Source organism: Zonotrichia leucophrys, chromosome 1 (genome assembly GCF_028769735.1).
Source record: "Zonotrichia leucophrys gambelii isolate GWCS_2022_RI chromosome 1, RI_Zleu_2.0, whole genome shotgun sequence".
Classification (NCBI taxonomy): domain Eukaryota; kingdom Metazoa; phylum Chordata; class Aves; order Passeriformes; family Passerellidae; genus Zonotrichia; species Zonotrichia leucophrys.
The window spans coordinates 87,643,967-87,658,256 of NC_088169.1; the positions used below are offsets into that span (position 1 = coordinate 87,643,967).

Sequence of the window (14,290 nt, forward strand, 5' to 3'; positions counted from 1 at the left end):
ATCCCGGACATGAAATCTCCCTAAAAGAACCAAAGCCAATGTGGATTTGAAACAAAGCCAGGTTATTCTGAATGCTTAACATAGGGTTCCTTGTTCCCAGAGCTTCATCTACAGATATCCACGTTCTTTCACAGCTGGAAAGGACAGCTTCCTTAAATCTTGTGCTGCCTACCAAAAACTGAAGAGGAAATACTGGGAAATACCTCTTGCATTGCTTCCTTGACCTATTGGCTTGCATATGGCAAAAATCACTACAAAGCTGGAGTCAGAAAAGCATAGTTGTTCTAAATCCAATAAGATACAAATAGTAAACAAGTCTTCCGGGCCAGAATTGGTCATTTGGGGTATATGGCTACTCATCTTGTTAACAGTAACTTTTTGAGAAGCTGCAGACTATTTTGCATCATCCCCGACTGTATGCCACAACCTCAGCAATGCCCTTTTAAGCAACCCAGAGCAGAACTATTGGCTCATACCAATTTTTAAGAAGGACTAAGAATGACTCACATTAACATTTCAAAGCTCACAGACTGAACCAAGCCTACTGCTGTTTAGGGACTCTGCAAATGCTTCTTACCAATTTCTTACCAGGTAACAAACCATCTCTCTTTCTGACACAGACGCCTTAAGAAGGGGACAGTATTTTTGGGACAGCAGCCATTCAGAAATGCACTGAAAACCTTACAAAAGCCTTTATAGATACTTCCCCCCCTCTCCTATTAATCCTGTGTTTCCTCAAATACTTGAGACAAAAATCTTCTGATTATGCACAGGAACACAGTTGTCCCAGCTCCTCATTTCTTAGACAGAAAGCCATCTGATTCTGGCTACTCCTATAAACCAACACTTTAGAACATAATTAGCAATGTTGTCAAAAAACCCTGCAACTAATTAGGATCACATCTGGTCAATGGTAAACTCCACTTGAAGGAATATGTTGTGCTTTAAAATGTGGACTGATCAGAAAACTTGAATAGCTCAGACAAGAAACCAAATTAAGTTAGAGATAAATAACTCTTTCCACCTCAAGCTGAGTGAAAGAGTAGGACAGCAGATGACTGTCCATGAAAGGAAACATTAGTCAGTCCCCTTCTTGAGCTCTGTATCTTCACTTTAAATTCAGCTATGTTTCAGTGTGACTCACACGCCCTTGGGACATTCTTTGCTATCATCTCTCCTGGGCATCAGTAACCCACCAAATAATTTGGCATCTGTAGCCAGGATGTCCCCCCTCAGAACCTCTCAACAGTCTGTGGGGACACAACCCTAACAAATAGTCCTGCCCCAATTCTATTGTCACTGATGACAGCACGAGACACTGATGAAAGCTGTATAAATTTCCAGTCCTTTCTGAAAGCTAGTGAAGCATTTGGGTCAACTTCCTTCAGCGATGAATTCTCCAGTGCAATCTCATCATATGGAAAAGTGATCCCCAATTTTCACTTCCCAGTTTCATTGAATGGTCCTTTTGTTCTCATGTATATGATACAGGCAGAACAGAAGCTAAGTCTACTTTTCCTACTCTAGCAATTATTTTATAAACTACCTGTCCACTTTTATATCTCTCCTTTTCAAAATAGCAATCTCAGTTTTTCCCATGTCTCAGAGTTTTTGCATGCTGTAGTTTCTCATGTCACCATTTCCTGAAGTCTCCTATTTGAGGGCAGACTCCTGTGCTGTCTCCAGAGCATTCATACAACATGTCCTCAATGGTAATGAAATCCCATGCCTCTAATTATTGCAGAGTTAATTTAAACCCCACAAGGGTAACATCAGCCCTTGCAATTGTACTGTTGAGACTGAATTTCAAATACTGTTGTGTTGTCCGGGAACTTCCCTGTACAGGTCATTTTAGGGAAAGACATTACAGAAAGTCCTTAATTAACTCTGGAATTTTGGTTATTTACTGTTCACCCTCACTTTGGGACATATAAGTTCTTAAATTTGTAGCATCCTCCTAATTGAAAGCTCCTTTCCTTATCTGTTGATTACCATCAAGGGTATCTCTGGAAAACCATCAGCCCTAATTTTACTAGGCAAAGTTTTTAAGCCAAAGTTCTCAGGATAGGATCTTCATTCTCCAGAAGATCCTAAATGAAAGCACCTGTTTTCATTTGCGTGAATCTTTATTGAGAATTAATGATCAGAATTATTCACAATATTCTCTATGAGACTTTTTACATAAAATATTCTCTTGATACTTTTCTGTATACCATTTACCTTTTAGCAGTTCATGATGTGTGACCACCTAATACTCGAAGATCCTTTTTTCTCCTTCTCTCTCATTTCCAGTTGGTGAGTTCCCAGGAACAAGTTATTAGTCCCTATATCCATGGTAGTAAATTTTGCATACTCAAATCTCATCCAAGATTTCATTTCATCCATCTTTCAGTATTCATTTATAACATCCTGACCATTCTGTCCTTGTGCCATCAGCAAATTTCATCCAAATGCTCTTTTTATTCATGCCAAGGCCATGAATTCAAATATGAAACAAGATAAGGCCCCACGGTGACCTCCATTAGTAATCCCTTTTCCCTATCAAGATTTTGCCTTTGTGGAGCAGTCTCAAAGGCCTTTTAAAAATCTAAACATATCAGATTAAATGTTTCTCTTTTATTAAGTTCTTTGTTGATGCATCCCGAAAACTGAGCAGAGGATTTATGAGATACTCTTTGCTTAAAGAATTAATCTCAGTTATCAGGCTCTTCCAGGTGTTTTGACATATTTTTAATTACCATTCTGACCAGCTTTCAAGAAACAGATAAAAGCTTCACTATTCTACTTCCCTGATTCATCCCTAGCACCTTTTTCAAAATTGTGGGTAAAGTCTGTGTTCCCTGAAGCTCTGGTACCATGGCAGCTTTCTGTGGCAGACCATATATTTTCCTAACCCAAGAAGCTAAGAAGCCCCACTACTACACACTTGAAATTCCCTGGAATTCTTGGAGGTATACCATATTATATTTTAAAATTATCAGTTTGGTCCAACATTTCTCATTATCAACTCTCAGTCTTTGAAAGCTGCTTCGTTGTAAAAAACAGAGTGCATGCAGGACAGGAATACAACAGTCTCAAAATTGAAAGTGTATGAAAAACTTTGAATAACAAGGTTTTTCTCAATTGTTCTCTTTAACCACCCTTGATCCAACACATCCACTAATTGTTTCACAGGCTTCCCAGTTCTCACACCCAGGAAGAGTCTAATTTATCCTTTTCATTCATTTCGTTGTTTGCTCTGCAACTCCCTGTTCTGTCTTCCCTCCTAATTATTAAATGCTGCAAATTCAAGCTTCTCCCTACTGTAAATTTTGAAGAACCTCTTGCTTGACTCTGAAATTGTAAGTTAAGTCACACAGGTATCCTATTTTCCTTTTGATCCACAGGAATGCTTGTCATCCAAGACTATTATTATTGCTGATATCATAGGTATCCGCCAGCACTTCTAAGGATTTTAATCTTTTACTATTAACTCTGATGTCTGCTTCTCAGTCAGGACGCAACGGCATGAACTGCTCATTAGTTTGAGTTATTGCGATCAAACTTTATATCCTGTCTGCATTTTCTCACCATCTGCTTTTGAAGTGGCAGATAGGCTGTTAATCAGACCCACCGTGCTTCAGTGCCTGTGAAGTGTACTGGCTCTTTGAAAAGTGACTTCAGGTGGTTCTTCATTTACTGTTTCAAGCAACTGCTGCCCACACTTACAGGCAGACAGAGCTTTCCTAGCTGCCAGTCCTGGGAATGTGTCCACAGCTTTCCTTTCCGGGCGCCAATGCCCAATAGGAAGACCCAAATTTTGATACACAAAACAAGGTTCTCCTTTAAGGACAGCTACCAATTGATCTTTTGGTTTGTGCACTACAAGCACACAAAACTTAGAATGCAATTTTGTCAGTTCCAAAGGGAGGAGCAGTATCCAGCTTCCTCTTTCAGAGCTATTTTTATTCTGCAGGGCTAACAAGCAAAAAAACCAGTAAAAATTACTTCAGCTTATCAAGTGAAATTAGCCAAAATGAACCTAAGCATCTTAACTGCTGTGTAAGAAGGTACCTTTCATGCAGTCATTTCAGAGGAGAATCACTTTATAACTTTGCTGTACTTTGTATTCATTGAGCCTGTGGTAATACATGTGACAGTACCTCTGTGAGCTTTGGGGCCCTAAAATCTGACCTTCGATATCAATTTTTCTGTCTGTCCAATGACTGAAATATTTCCCTTGTGAGTACTTCACAGTCCTTATCATAGTAACATTATGCAAATCTTTTGAGTCAGGAAAGTGCAATTGTAATGGAAATAATTTTTTTTTATGGAAAACTCTTTAGATGTTCTACACTGAAGGGAAAAACAGCACGACTTGGAAATTTATGCAAAAAAATTCATTCACTAACACTCCTTTCTCTTCCTAGAAAAGCACCTTTGTCTCACCCAAGTCTTCTAGAACAGAGGACAGCACACCCTAAGCCACCAGAAACACTTGTGAAGACCTCAACACCCCGGTCCGCCAGATCACTATGGCCGGGAGTCCCCTGCCCAGGGCTCCCCTACCCTCTGTCCTTACAAGCACTGAGATCACACAGGAGTTTGCATTTCAATCCTGCTTAGAATCGTGCAGGCTCCTGCAGACTCTGACAGCTTCAACTTCACCCTCCAGGTTTTTCAGTTTGAACACAAGCTCCAGAACATGGCTCCTGCATATGATCTTCCTCCACCAACCTTTCCAGATGACATTGTTCCCAGAGCCCATTCACAACACAACTCAGCCACAGGACACCCATAGGAAGGGCTGGGGCAGACCAAAAACATCATGGGTAAAATATTTTCCCCAGTTTGTGTTAGATCTGTATCCTGACTCCTGTCTCGCTGCACTGTTTTCTGTCAGAGATACCACAATCTCAACACACAGTTAAGCATTGTGCAGCAAGTATTTGTCATTTTGTATCTCCCTGGTATCTCCCATGTACTACTGCCTGAATATCCTAATGAGTGGGGTTTGTAATCCACCTATTTTTGTCTCTGTGAATATTTAATCAATCATTCACACAAAGAGGATAAGCTTCAAGGGGAAAAAAAAAGTCATTAAAAAACAATTACCTCCAATTATCCAAAGCTGAATAACAAAAGCATTTGCCTAGGATATGCTGGCACATCTCTCTTTCAAACAGAGCATTTGACCTCGGGACACAGAAAGAGCAGTCTCCCTCTGCTCACAATCCTTGGGAACGAGCCCTAGTCTGTTCCCGTGCCTACCTACAGCCACTGTGCCTGTCTGAAAGATCAAGGGAAAAACGGGTGAGCCAGGTTTAAACCTCTGCTAAAAAGCCATGAAAAGAATGAAGGTCCCTTGCAGAGATCTAAAAAACCAAGAACTCATGTAGGGTTCATGAAAATAAGAGAACAAATACAGGAGACAGACTTTATTTTTGTCCTTGCAGAGGGAAAGGTCACAGTACAAACTAAAGATTTAAAAGGCTTAAGAGAACCAGAATGAAAAGAGACATTACAAATGCACCAATTAGGGGAAAAGCTTCAGTTAGAACTTGTGCCTTGTCACTCATCAAAGGATCCAATTACGAGACCAAAACCAGGCTTTGTTAGTACTGCAATTCACAGAACTACCTGCTTCAAAGCACATTAAAGTGCAGCTGCAGCCTGAAAAGTGACTGTCACGGCTACGTGGGATGGCATGCACCGAGCCTTGGAGGAAACAAAGACCCAAACTTCAGTCCCTAAGGAATGAACACAGGGACTTTCCTCGTTTCAACAAAGCCTCCCTGTATTGGAAGTACAGCCAGTGGCCCTGTCTTGGACTTCTGAGGACTTCAGGGAGAGCCTGTACTGTTTCAGGTCCTATTTGAAAGCAGAGGTGGGCCTGGAAGAGACAGGACAGTCCATGTGGAAACCATTTTTGTGGGTTGCAAGAGACAGAGGGAATTCTGTCCACCCAAAATATTCCACTGCCTTTCCCAGTGACTAAACCCCTGGAGCACAACTGGTTTGGGTTTGGTTGGCATTTCTCAGGCAGGGAATGGCTGAAAGACAAAACACACCCCACACTGCTGGGAGCCCCAGTGCTGTGTGTGGGAAGCAGGCATACTTCACCCTGAGAATTCCGTCCCACCCGCTGTGCGAGTAAATGAATTAACTTTAAAGGCTTCCAGAATGAAAGGACATAGTCTCAAGATGTGCCAGAGGAAGTTTAGGTTGGGAGACTTTAGGTTGGAGGAATTACTTCACCAAAAGGGTGTTTAGACATTGGAATAGCCTGCATAGGGAGGTGGTGGAGCCACCATCCCTGGATGTGTTTAAAGAACACTGGATGTAGCACACAGTGCCATGGTCTATTGCCATGGTGGTGTTCAGTCACAGGATGGACTCGGAGGTCTTTCCCAACACGACTGACTCCGTGTCTCCACCCGCAGCCGGAGGAGCGCACACGGGCGCGGCCCTCACGCACAACATGGACCCTCCGCTGCCATTTTGCGCGCGCCGCTCCCCACGTGCCCCGGCCACGGGGGACGGCCCCGCCCGCGCCCTGACGTCACGCAAAGCGCATGCGCCGAGCGGAGGCGGGAGGGGGCGCCACCGCCCCAGGCCGCGGGGCGGGTCAGCCGGAAGCCGCCGAGCCCCGCGCAGGAAGTTGGCCCCACGCGCACGCCGCGACCAGCAGCCCCTGGCTGCGGCCGCCCGCGCGGCCCTTTGTGACTCATGTGACTGACGCGCGCTGCGCTGACCAATGGCAGCGGCTCCTCCCTTGCCCACCTGGCCCCGCCTCCCCTGGGGTATCACGGCCAATCGCGAGGGCAAGTTCGCCTCCCTCGCCATCTCCTCCCTGATGGATGGGTGCGAAACCCAATGAGATCGCTAGCCCCGCCCCCGCTCCCCGCCAATGGGGGCCGCGCAATGCGGCGCTCGCGGGCCGGGGGCAGCCGGGGAGGGCCCGGCCGGACGCCCCCGCCCCGCGGAGTCGCCGCGGGCGCCGCCGGCCGCCCTCCTGCGCCGGGGGCAGCCGCTACGCCCTCCCCCCGCCTCCGTGACGGGCTCCGGCCGCCCCCGGCCCCGGGCAGCCCCGCCGCCCGCCACACGTTCCCTGGCTGGATGCGACACGGGGCGGGGAGGAGCCGCCCGGCCGCTGCGTGCGGGGGCTCTGCGCGCTCTTAAGGTGGCCCGAGAGCCCAGTGGGAGCGGGACTGGGATAGCCGGGGGTGTCCCCGTGGGGCGGAGGAGGGCGCGGAGGCGGGAGCTGCCTGGTGTGAGGGCGGCTGCTGGGGAATGCCCTCTCGGCCGTCAGGGTGAGGGAAGCGGGTGGAGGTTTGTACCGGGAGATAAGGGCCTGTCACATGAGGATTCCCGCTGCAGAGACGGGGAGCGGCAGCTGGAGACAGTCTGTGCCTTCCTGTGTGTCCGAGGCTGGGCCAGCAAACACGTCCCTCGACGACTGTCCAACCTTTGAAACTGTGGAGCTCCCGGCAGGTGCGGTTGGCTCTGGTGGAGATATCAGGTACACTGGCTTTCTTGTAGTTAGAATCCTAAACGTGTAATTGAAGGGCTTAGTTTTAAACCACCAGTTTTGGCTTCTTGATTTTGCAAGATGCAGCATTACACGCATAGGTATGTAATTTACATAGAGCACACCAAGAAATTATTCGAGATACACAAGGTGAGTAACCAATAAATTTTTACATATGTATGTACAGAATCACAGAATCTGTGAGGTGGCAAAAGACCTCTGAGAAAATCAAATCGAACCTTTGACTGAACACCACCATAGCAACTAGACCATGGCACTGAGTGCCACATCCAGTCTTTACTTAAAGACTTCCAAGGACATAGGTTGCACCATCTCCCTGGCAGCCCATTCCAATGTCTAATCACCATTTTCTGTGAAGAAATTCCTCGTGAAGTCCAACCTAAACCGCCCCTGACACAGCCTGTGGCTATGTCCTCCTGTCCTGTCTCTTGATAGCTGGGGGAAGAGGCTGACCCCCACCTGGCTGCCCCCTCCTTTCAGGTGGTTGTAGAGTGAGAGGGCTACCTCTGAGCCTCTTCTACAGGCTAAACAACCCCATTCCTTCAGTCATTCTTGTACTTGTGTGCAAGTACATAAACAAAGGTTTTCCCAGCTAAGAGCTTTTTAAAAAAACCCAAGCCAAACACCTAACCCTGCCCAGGGAGAAAAACATGTTAGGATACCTACACGTTACATAGGATGGCTGAGATGCCTGTTTGTTACTAGTTGCAAATGGAAGGAACAGTCCTTCAGCCAGGATGTGGAAGAGAATTCCTTCCCAAATACTGAGACTTTCAGTGTCCCAACTGCCAAAAACCAAAGCCACCTCCTACACCTTCCTGGATGCGAGAAGCCCTAACTGCCCGCTATCCATCTGTCAAAATTTATAGATCTCCTTAGACAAATATTAACAATTCAGTCATGCGCAAAGCCTGTGGCATATTGAAAAAATTGGGAGAAGGATAAAATACAGTGAATGTAATGTAAAAATAAGCTACGTGGTGACTGGTTTACTCTTTTTCCCTGTGTCTCCATCTGCTCTCCTCTGCCTTCTATTTAGCTGTGAAAGGCTTTGGGATGTGTCTTTGTTCTCTGAATGCTGAATATGATGATGGATGACAATACATTTATCTCTGTGCATTTCTGCCACACTGATCCTTTGCCCTGCCTCCCTAGGGCACTTTTTGTGTTGGATGGTAATTTTTACATTTTACATTCTTACAAGCAGTGGAACAAGTTAGTTACATCCTACCTTTTAATTGTCTATAAAAAGCAGGCAGTACTTCACATATTCATTCGAGGAGAGGATCCTGAAAACCAAAAGGAAAAATAAGTAGGGAACACACATCGGATGCCTGGCACACGTCGAGTCCAACCACAGCTTTTTAACACCTCTGCATTTGGCTGCAGATCAAACAACTTGCAGATACCACCCGTCTGCCTCGCAGCACAAGGATGCTCCTGCCTTGTCTCTCAGTAAAGAGTAGTCTGAGCACTGTGTGGACACAAATCCTAGCTAGAGGGGAACTGGGGAACATGGACAACATGGACTAAGAGCAGCAGACACACCCAAAGACCACCTAGCCCAAAGAGAAGTCAGAGGCAGAAGATGGGAGCTGAAGCTAGGCTGTTCTCGCAGGACTTGAGTGAGCCTGGGAGAAATGACAATAGGACAGAGCTCTGCTGTGGGAAAGAGATGGTTGTTGGCCCTTGGTAATGATCAAGAACACCATAATTGGGATCTGTAGTGAGATAATGCAAATAGTATGGTGAAAAAGGCAGGAAATCCTTCTTGACAGGACAGGTAGTAGCATAGGGAGGGAAGTTGTGACTGGAGCTGCTGGCATAGGCGCAGAAGAAGGGGATAGTGTGGGAGAAGGAGGACACAGAGAATCCTGAGAGGATGGAGGATGATGACTTGACTTCCTGAAATGAAAGCGTGGAACTATGGCACAGGTTTTGACCTGTCGAAGGAATGCAAGGAGTCATTGCAGGTGCAGTGGTAAATTCAGCTCTGCAAAAGCAGCAAGTCTTAAAACACCCCTTCTACTATCTCAATTTCCATATTACAGTTTCCAGAAGTGAAAAAAATTATTTTCTCAGAAAGTGCCGTTTCCTCCCAGTATATGTGCTGTCCTCTACTTCAAGCCTTACAGCAGTGCTACCATTTGGAAGGATTCAGATGTGAAACCACACACAAAAAGATGAGATGATGAAATACGGGGTGACTTTCAGATAACTGGGATAGGGGCCCCAGGGGGGGCTGTTTCAGTCATGCTTTTCAGATTGACACATCAAAATGATCTGCCTATGACACTGTCTGCAGGTGTATGGGACACCAAACAGCACCTGCTCCTCCTCAGACACACATTTTAGAGTATTGGCTTTATTTGACTGCTTTACTGCACAGTCCCCTTTAATGTTATAATGAACTACTGCCTTGGTCTGCATCCATGAGACACATCAACAGGAGACTCCTAGTTTTTGGCCTGCTGGGTCAGAGTGGGACAGCACTGAGTGTAATTCACAGTCACAGAATGAGTTAGGTTGGAAGTGACCACAGTGGGTCATCTGGTCCATCCTCCTCGTTTTAACAGGGTCTTCCCAGAGCCCATTGTGCGTGATTGCGTTCTGATGGTCCTTGAGTCTCTCCTATGAGGGAGACTCCACAGCCTCTCTGGGCAGTTTTTTCCAGTGGACAGTCTGTACAGTGCCGTTTTCCTGCACAGTGAAGAAGTTCTTCCCCATCTTCAGGTGGAACTTCCCGTACATCAGCTTCTGCCTCTTCATCCTAGTGGTTGGCACCACTGAGAAAAGCCTTCTTGCATCTTCTTGGACCCCCACTTTACATATTTATACACATTAATGAGGTCAATTAATGGGGTTTCCTATATGGTTCTAGCTGGCATTAACACACAGGAGAGATAGCAAAGAGACTTTTAACAGGATTGTGGTAGAAACACCTTTTAAGATCTGGTGTCTCTGCAATAGCTTGTGGGCACACACAATGTTTGAGGGAAGACTACTAGAGACGGAGAGCTGCATTGTTTCGGGGTGGGAGTTGACTCGGAGCACTCAGGGCTGAAGCAGGGCACCACCGCTGCACGGGCGCTGTGAGCAGCGCGGGTGGGCAGACCCCGGCCCGGGGTGGCCATTTGTGAGCCCCCGTGCCGGGGCTGTGACCGGCTGTCGCAGGGGTGCCCCCGCAGCCGCTGCCCCTGCCCCTGCCGCGGCCTGGGGGCGAGGGCCCCACGGCCATCTCCGAGGTGAATCGAGCCCCGAGCGGGGGACGGCCTCGGCCGGTCCCGGCGGGCGGGCAGCTCCTCCCCTCTGCCTGGCAGAGCGGGCGGGCAGCCCCTGCTCCCCCGGCCCGGCGCCTCCTTAACCCGGGGAGGCGGGGGCGGCCGCGGCCGGGGGAGCCGGGGGAGGCGGAGCGGCGGCCGGGGAGGAGCCGGGGCCTGCAGTGGAGCCGCAGCCCGGAGCAGCAGCCGCGGGAGCGGCGGGGCCTGGAGAGAGTCAGCGCCGCCCGGGCCGGGTCCCCCGCACCGGAGCCCGGGGAGACCCCGGGGACGAAGCCGCGGCCCGGCGGAAGGCGGCGAAGGCGCCGCGCAGCCCCGCGCAGGCCCGTGAGCCGCCGCGGCCTCCCGTGGTAGCCGAGCCCGGGCAGGAGGAGCTGGGGCCTGGGGGGAAGCCAGGGACAGCGGCCGGGGTGGGGGGACACCCCCGTAGCCTGCCGGGGTGGGGGAGAGAGCCTGCCCGCCGCCCCCCGCCCCGTCCGCAGCCCCGTTAGGCAGCCCCGCGCCCGGTGTGGGGACACCCCGGCGCCCCCCCCTGCCAGGCCCCTTCCCCGCAGCTGGTGAGGGAGCTTAACACTTGCCCCCTTCCCCACTAACCAGCCAAGGGTGTGCGCAGGCCCCCGGCAGCCAGCCCTAGTAACTATCTGGAAGCAGGTCTGCTCTTTCTCGCTGTGGAACAGAGCTTTCTGGAGCTCCTTCGATACTTGTTACAGGGAGACTTGTTCCTCAGACCCCAGTTCCTGAGGATTGCGAGAATAACCTTTACTGCCGACTCCCTCCTGCTGCTGAGAAAAGTCTTCGCTCAAGCAGAGCAGATAGCCCTTCCCCAGATCAGGTAGTAGTGAGTGTCTTTACAGAGGAAATCCTGTATGCCCAGGAGAGGCAGTTCCCAAGACAGAAATAAGTAGGAGCTCCAGATACTTACCTAGTAATTTTAATTATTTACATCTGCTCGGCAGGTGATAGGGCAAAACAAGGGAGAGAAAGCAGAGAGAGATTTAGCTAGTCTTTCCTTTTCCAGTTGCTGTTAACTGGAGATAAAGGTAATTTCCAATACTGATTTCATCTTCCTTCATCCCAAGGAAGATCCCTCATCCCCTAATCCCAAGAGGGTTTTCTTCAAATACCCCGTGCAAGGAGAGAGGACACACCTCCTAGTTACAGGGAGAGGAAAAGGCAGATTTCACTGATAATATCCACCGAGATAGCAAGAATTGTTTTAGAGAAAGAGATTTTTTTTTTTCCCCGTACGGGCAAGGTGTACCTAGAGAAAAGAGATTTCTAGGTAGGCAGATTGGGGAAATTGATTTCTGAAATAATCTGACCATCAGTGAAAAGGCTGTTTCCCGGGGAACACCCCTTTAGTAGTTAGCTGCCAAAAGGGAGAGAGGATCTCCATCCCGGGATAAAACCAGCAGTTTTAGGGGACTGACAATCCCCTAGCAGATTGTTTTAATACTCAAGATCCTGATTTCATCCACAATCCTTTCGTCCTCGAAATATTTTTTGAAGAAGCCCTTGGAATAGCTGACAGCAACGGTCTGAGTATGGGTCTCAGAGAAGGAGTGTGAAGGGCAGCACCCCAACAACCAGCACTGAAGATAATCCACCTCCCTCCAGAAATCTTCCAGACAGAGTGAGTGACCACGTTTTATCACCTCTCTATTCCTAGCTGTCTTCTCTCGCCTTCTGTCCTTGTTTTCTGTGTCTTTTCTTCTCTCATGGTATCTGCATGCTTTTAATCTTTTAGCTCTTTCTGTTTCTGGACCTCTCCCCACCTTCTTTTTCTGTGTGTCTTTCTCAGTCTCATTCATTTAGCTGCCTTGTGGAGCTAAATGAATTGACCTGATTCTTTCCCTCACTATTTAGCTTATGGGAGACCTTAGCCTGATATAATTGTAAGAAGCCTCTCTGCCCTTTCCCTTCTACTTTCTTTCCCTGGTTTATTCATCCTAGACTCAGCCTTAATTATCACTGGTGTGAATTAATTTCTGTCATTTAGGGGTCATTGAGAATGATAATAGTTGCCAAAAAGAGCTTTGAGGAGACAGGAGCAGTGATTTGTAGTGCCAGGGTCCAAGGATGCAGCCATGGGGTGGAGTGTCAGTTCTCCATGTGGGTCCTACTATGCTTGTAACTGTGGGAATAAAATCACTGTGCGGTGCAGACCTTGCTGTGCTTGGGGTCTGAACCTACAGATCCCCATGCAAATACCCTGAGATGTGTGTCCTAATGTACCTGAGGGACTGTGGGTGAATTCTGGAAAGAGTGCCCTTGGGAGTGGGTCCTGTGGTGCTCAGGGGCCTGGGAATGAAAGCTGTGACAGTGCTGGTGGAACCTGCTCTGAAAGCCAAAAGAAGCCGTTTGGTTGCCACCAGTCTTCATCTGTGTTTTATGCTGCATTCAGGGGCTAGGAATGTGAATCCTAGTGCTGGTGCTGCGTGAGCCAAGCTGCTGCTTTTTGTAAATGAGGCAGTTAATTCCCAGCCACAAATGAGTATTCTGACACCAGCGTAGTGATTTCCTGAGGAATCAAGTCTGAGGGAGATGTCTCAAATAAAGCCAAAGCAGGCTCCAGGAGCAGAAGAATCTTGGATGTCTCACATGAGATATTACTGTTTCTAGTGAGATAGCAGTGAGGACATCCAAGATCAAACGGCCAGGACAGGGAGCCCTTTTGGAGAGCAATGGTTAAACAGGGAGTCCCTGAAGAAGGAACTCCTTGGTGTAATGTGCTTGCAAGATCAGACAAAAGATGCCAAAGTGATTCCCCATTTTGGCAGAGAATTTTGTCAGTTATTCATGGCTTCAGAAGGTGACTCTTTCTAAGGAAGGGCTGAACCACCAAGCCTACATATGTTCTGGGGGTACTGTTAGATGCCCTCCTACCTGTTGCCCTATAGTTATGCAATCAGCCTGTTTTGAGTAGAGCTGTGTTATCTAGCACAAGGGAAGAGATAACTGAGGCATTTTGGCCTTTGTACATTCAAGGGGATAAACTGACTTTTCGTGCTCGTGAGGTTAATTTACCTCACGCTGCCCCCTTCCTCACAGTCATGACTTGACATTTTTCAAGTGCTTTTGCCTCTGATGGATGCCAGGGCACTTTACAGAATATATACACCAGACTTAACAAATTCTGCTCTTCCACAATAATTATCTTTCTGCACATGAAACATTTTTTTTCTTCCATTAATGATAAAGATTCTGTATTTGTTGCCTGAGCTTTAAATGTTCTTTACAGACACAAAAGACTAGAAGTGGTATGCTATAGACTAATGGTAATTTATTTGTTAATTGCTGACAAGGCATTCAGTACTGACTTGGACACCAAATTAAGATAATCTCTGCTCAAAAGATCTCATAATCTAAAACACAGCTACACAAAAGCTGAGACATACTAATACATTTTAGGAAATAATTTTTTGTGAGCACAGCTCTTCAAAATGATCATGGTATTCACATCAAATGTTTATCACAGGTG

General features: G+C 47.5%; 1 protein-coding gene across 4 annotated transcripts in view; it reads left to right on the forward strand.

The window, feature by feature from the left end:
• The first annotated feature begins 7,044 nt into the window (after positions 1–7,044).
• Positions 7,045–14,290, forward strand: part of FOXJ2 (forkhead box J2) — a 31,251-nt gene continuing 24,005 nt past the window's right edge. Inside the window, exons 1-3 of one of the 4 annotated variants that reach the window (XM_064720924.1) lie at positions 7,046–7,162; positions 7,360–7,501; positions 12,319–12,442. The gene's annotated coding sequence lies outside the window, so the exon portion shown is untranslated. Of the gene's footprint in view, positions 7,163–7,255; positions 7,502–10,973; positions 11,642–12,318; positions 12,443–14,290 lie in introns of those variants that run through there. The other 3 variants (XM_064720942.1, XM_064720934.1, XM_064720918.1) reach the window with 3 other exon arrangements.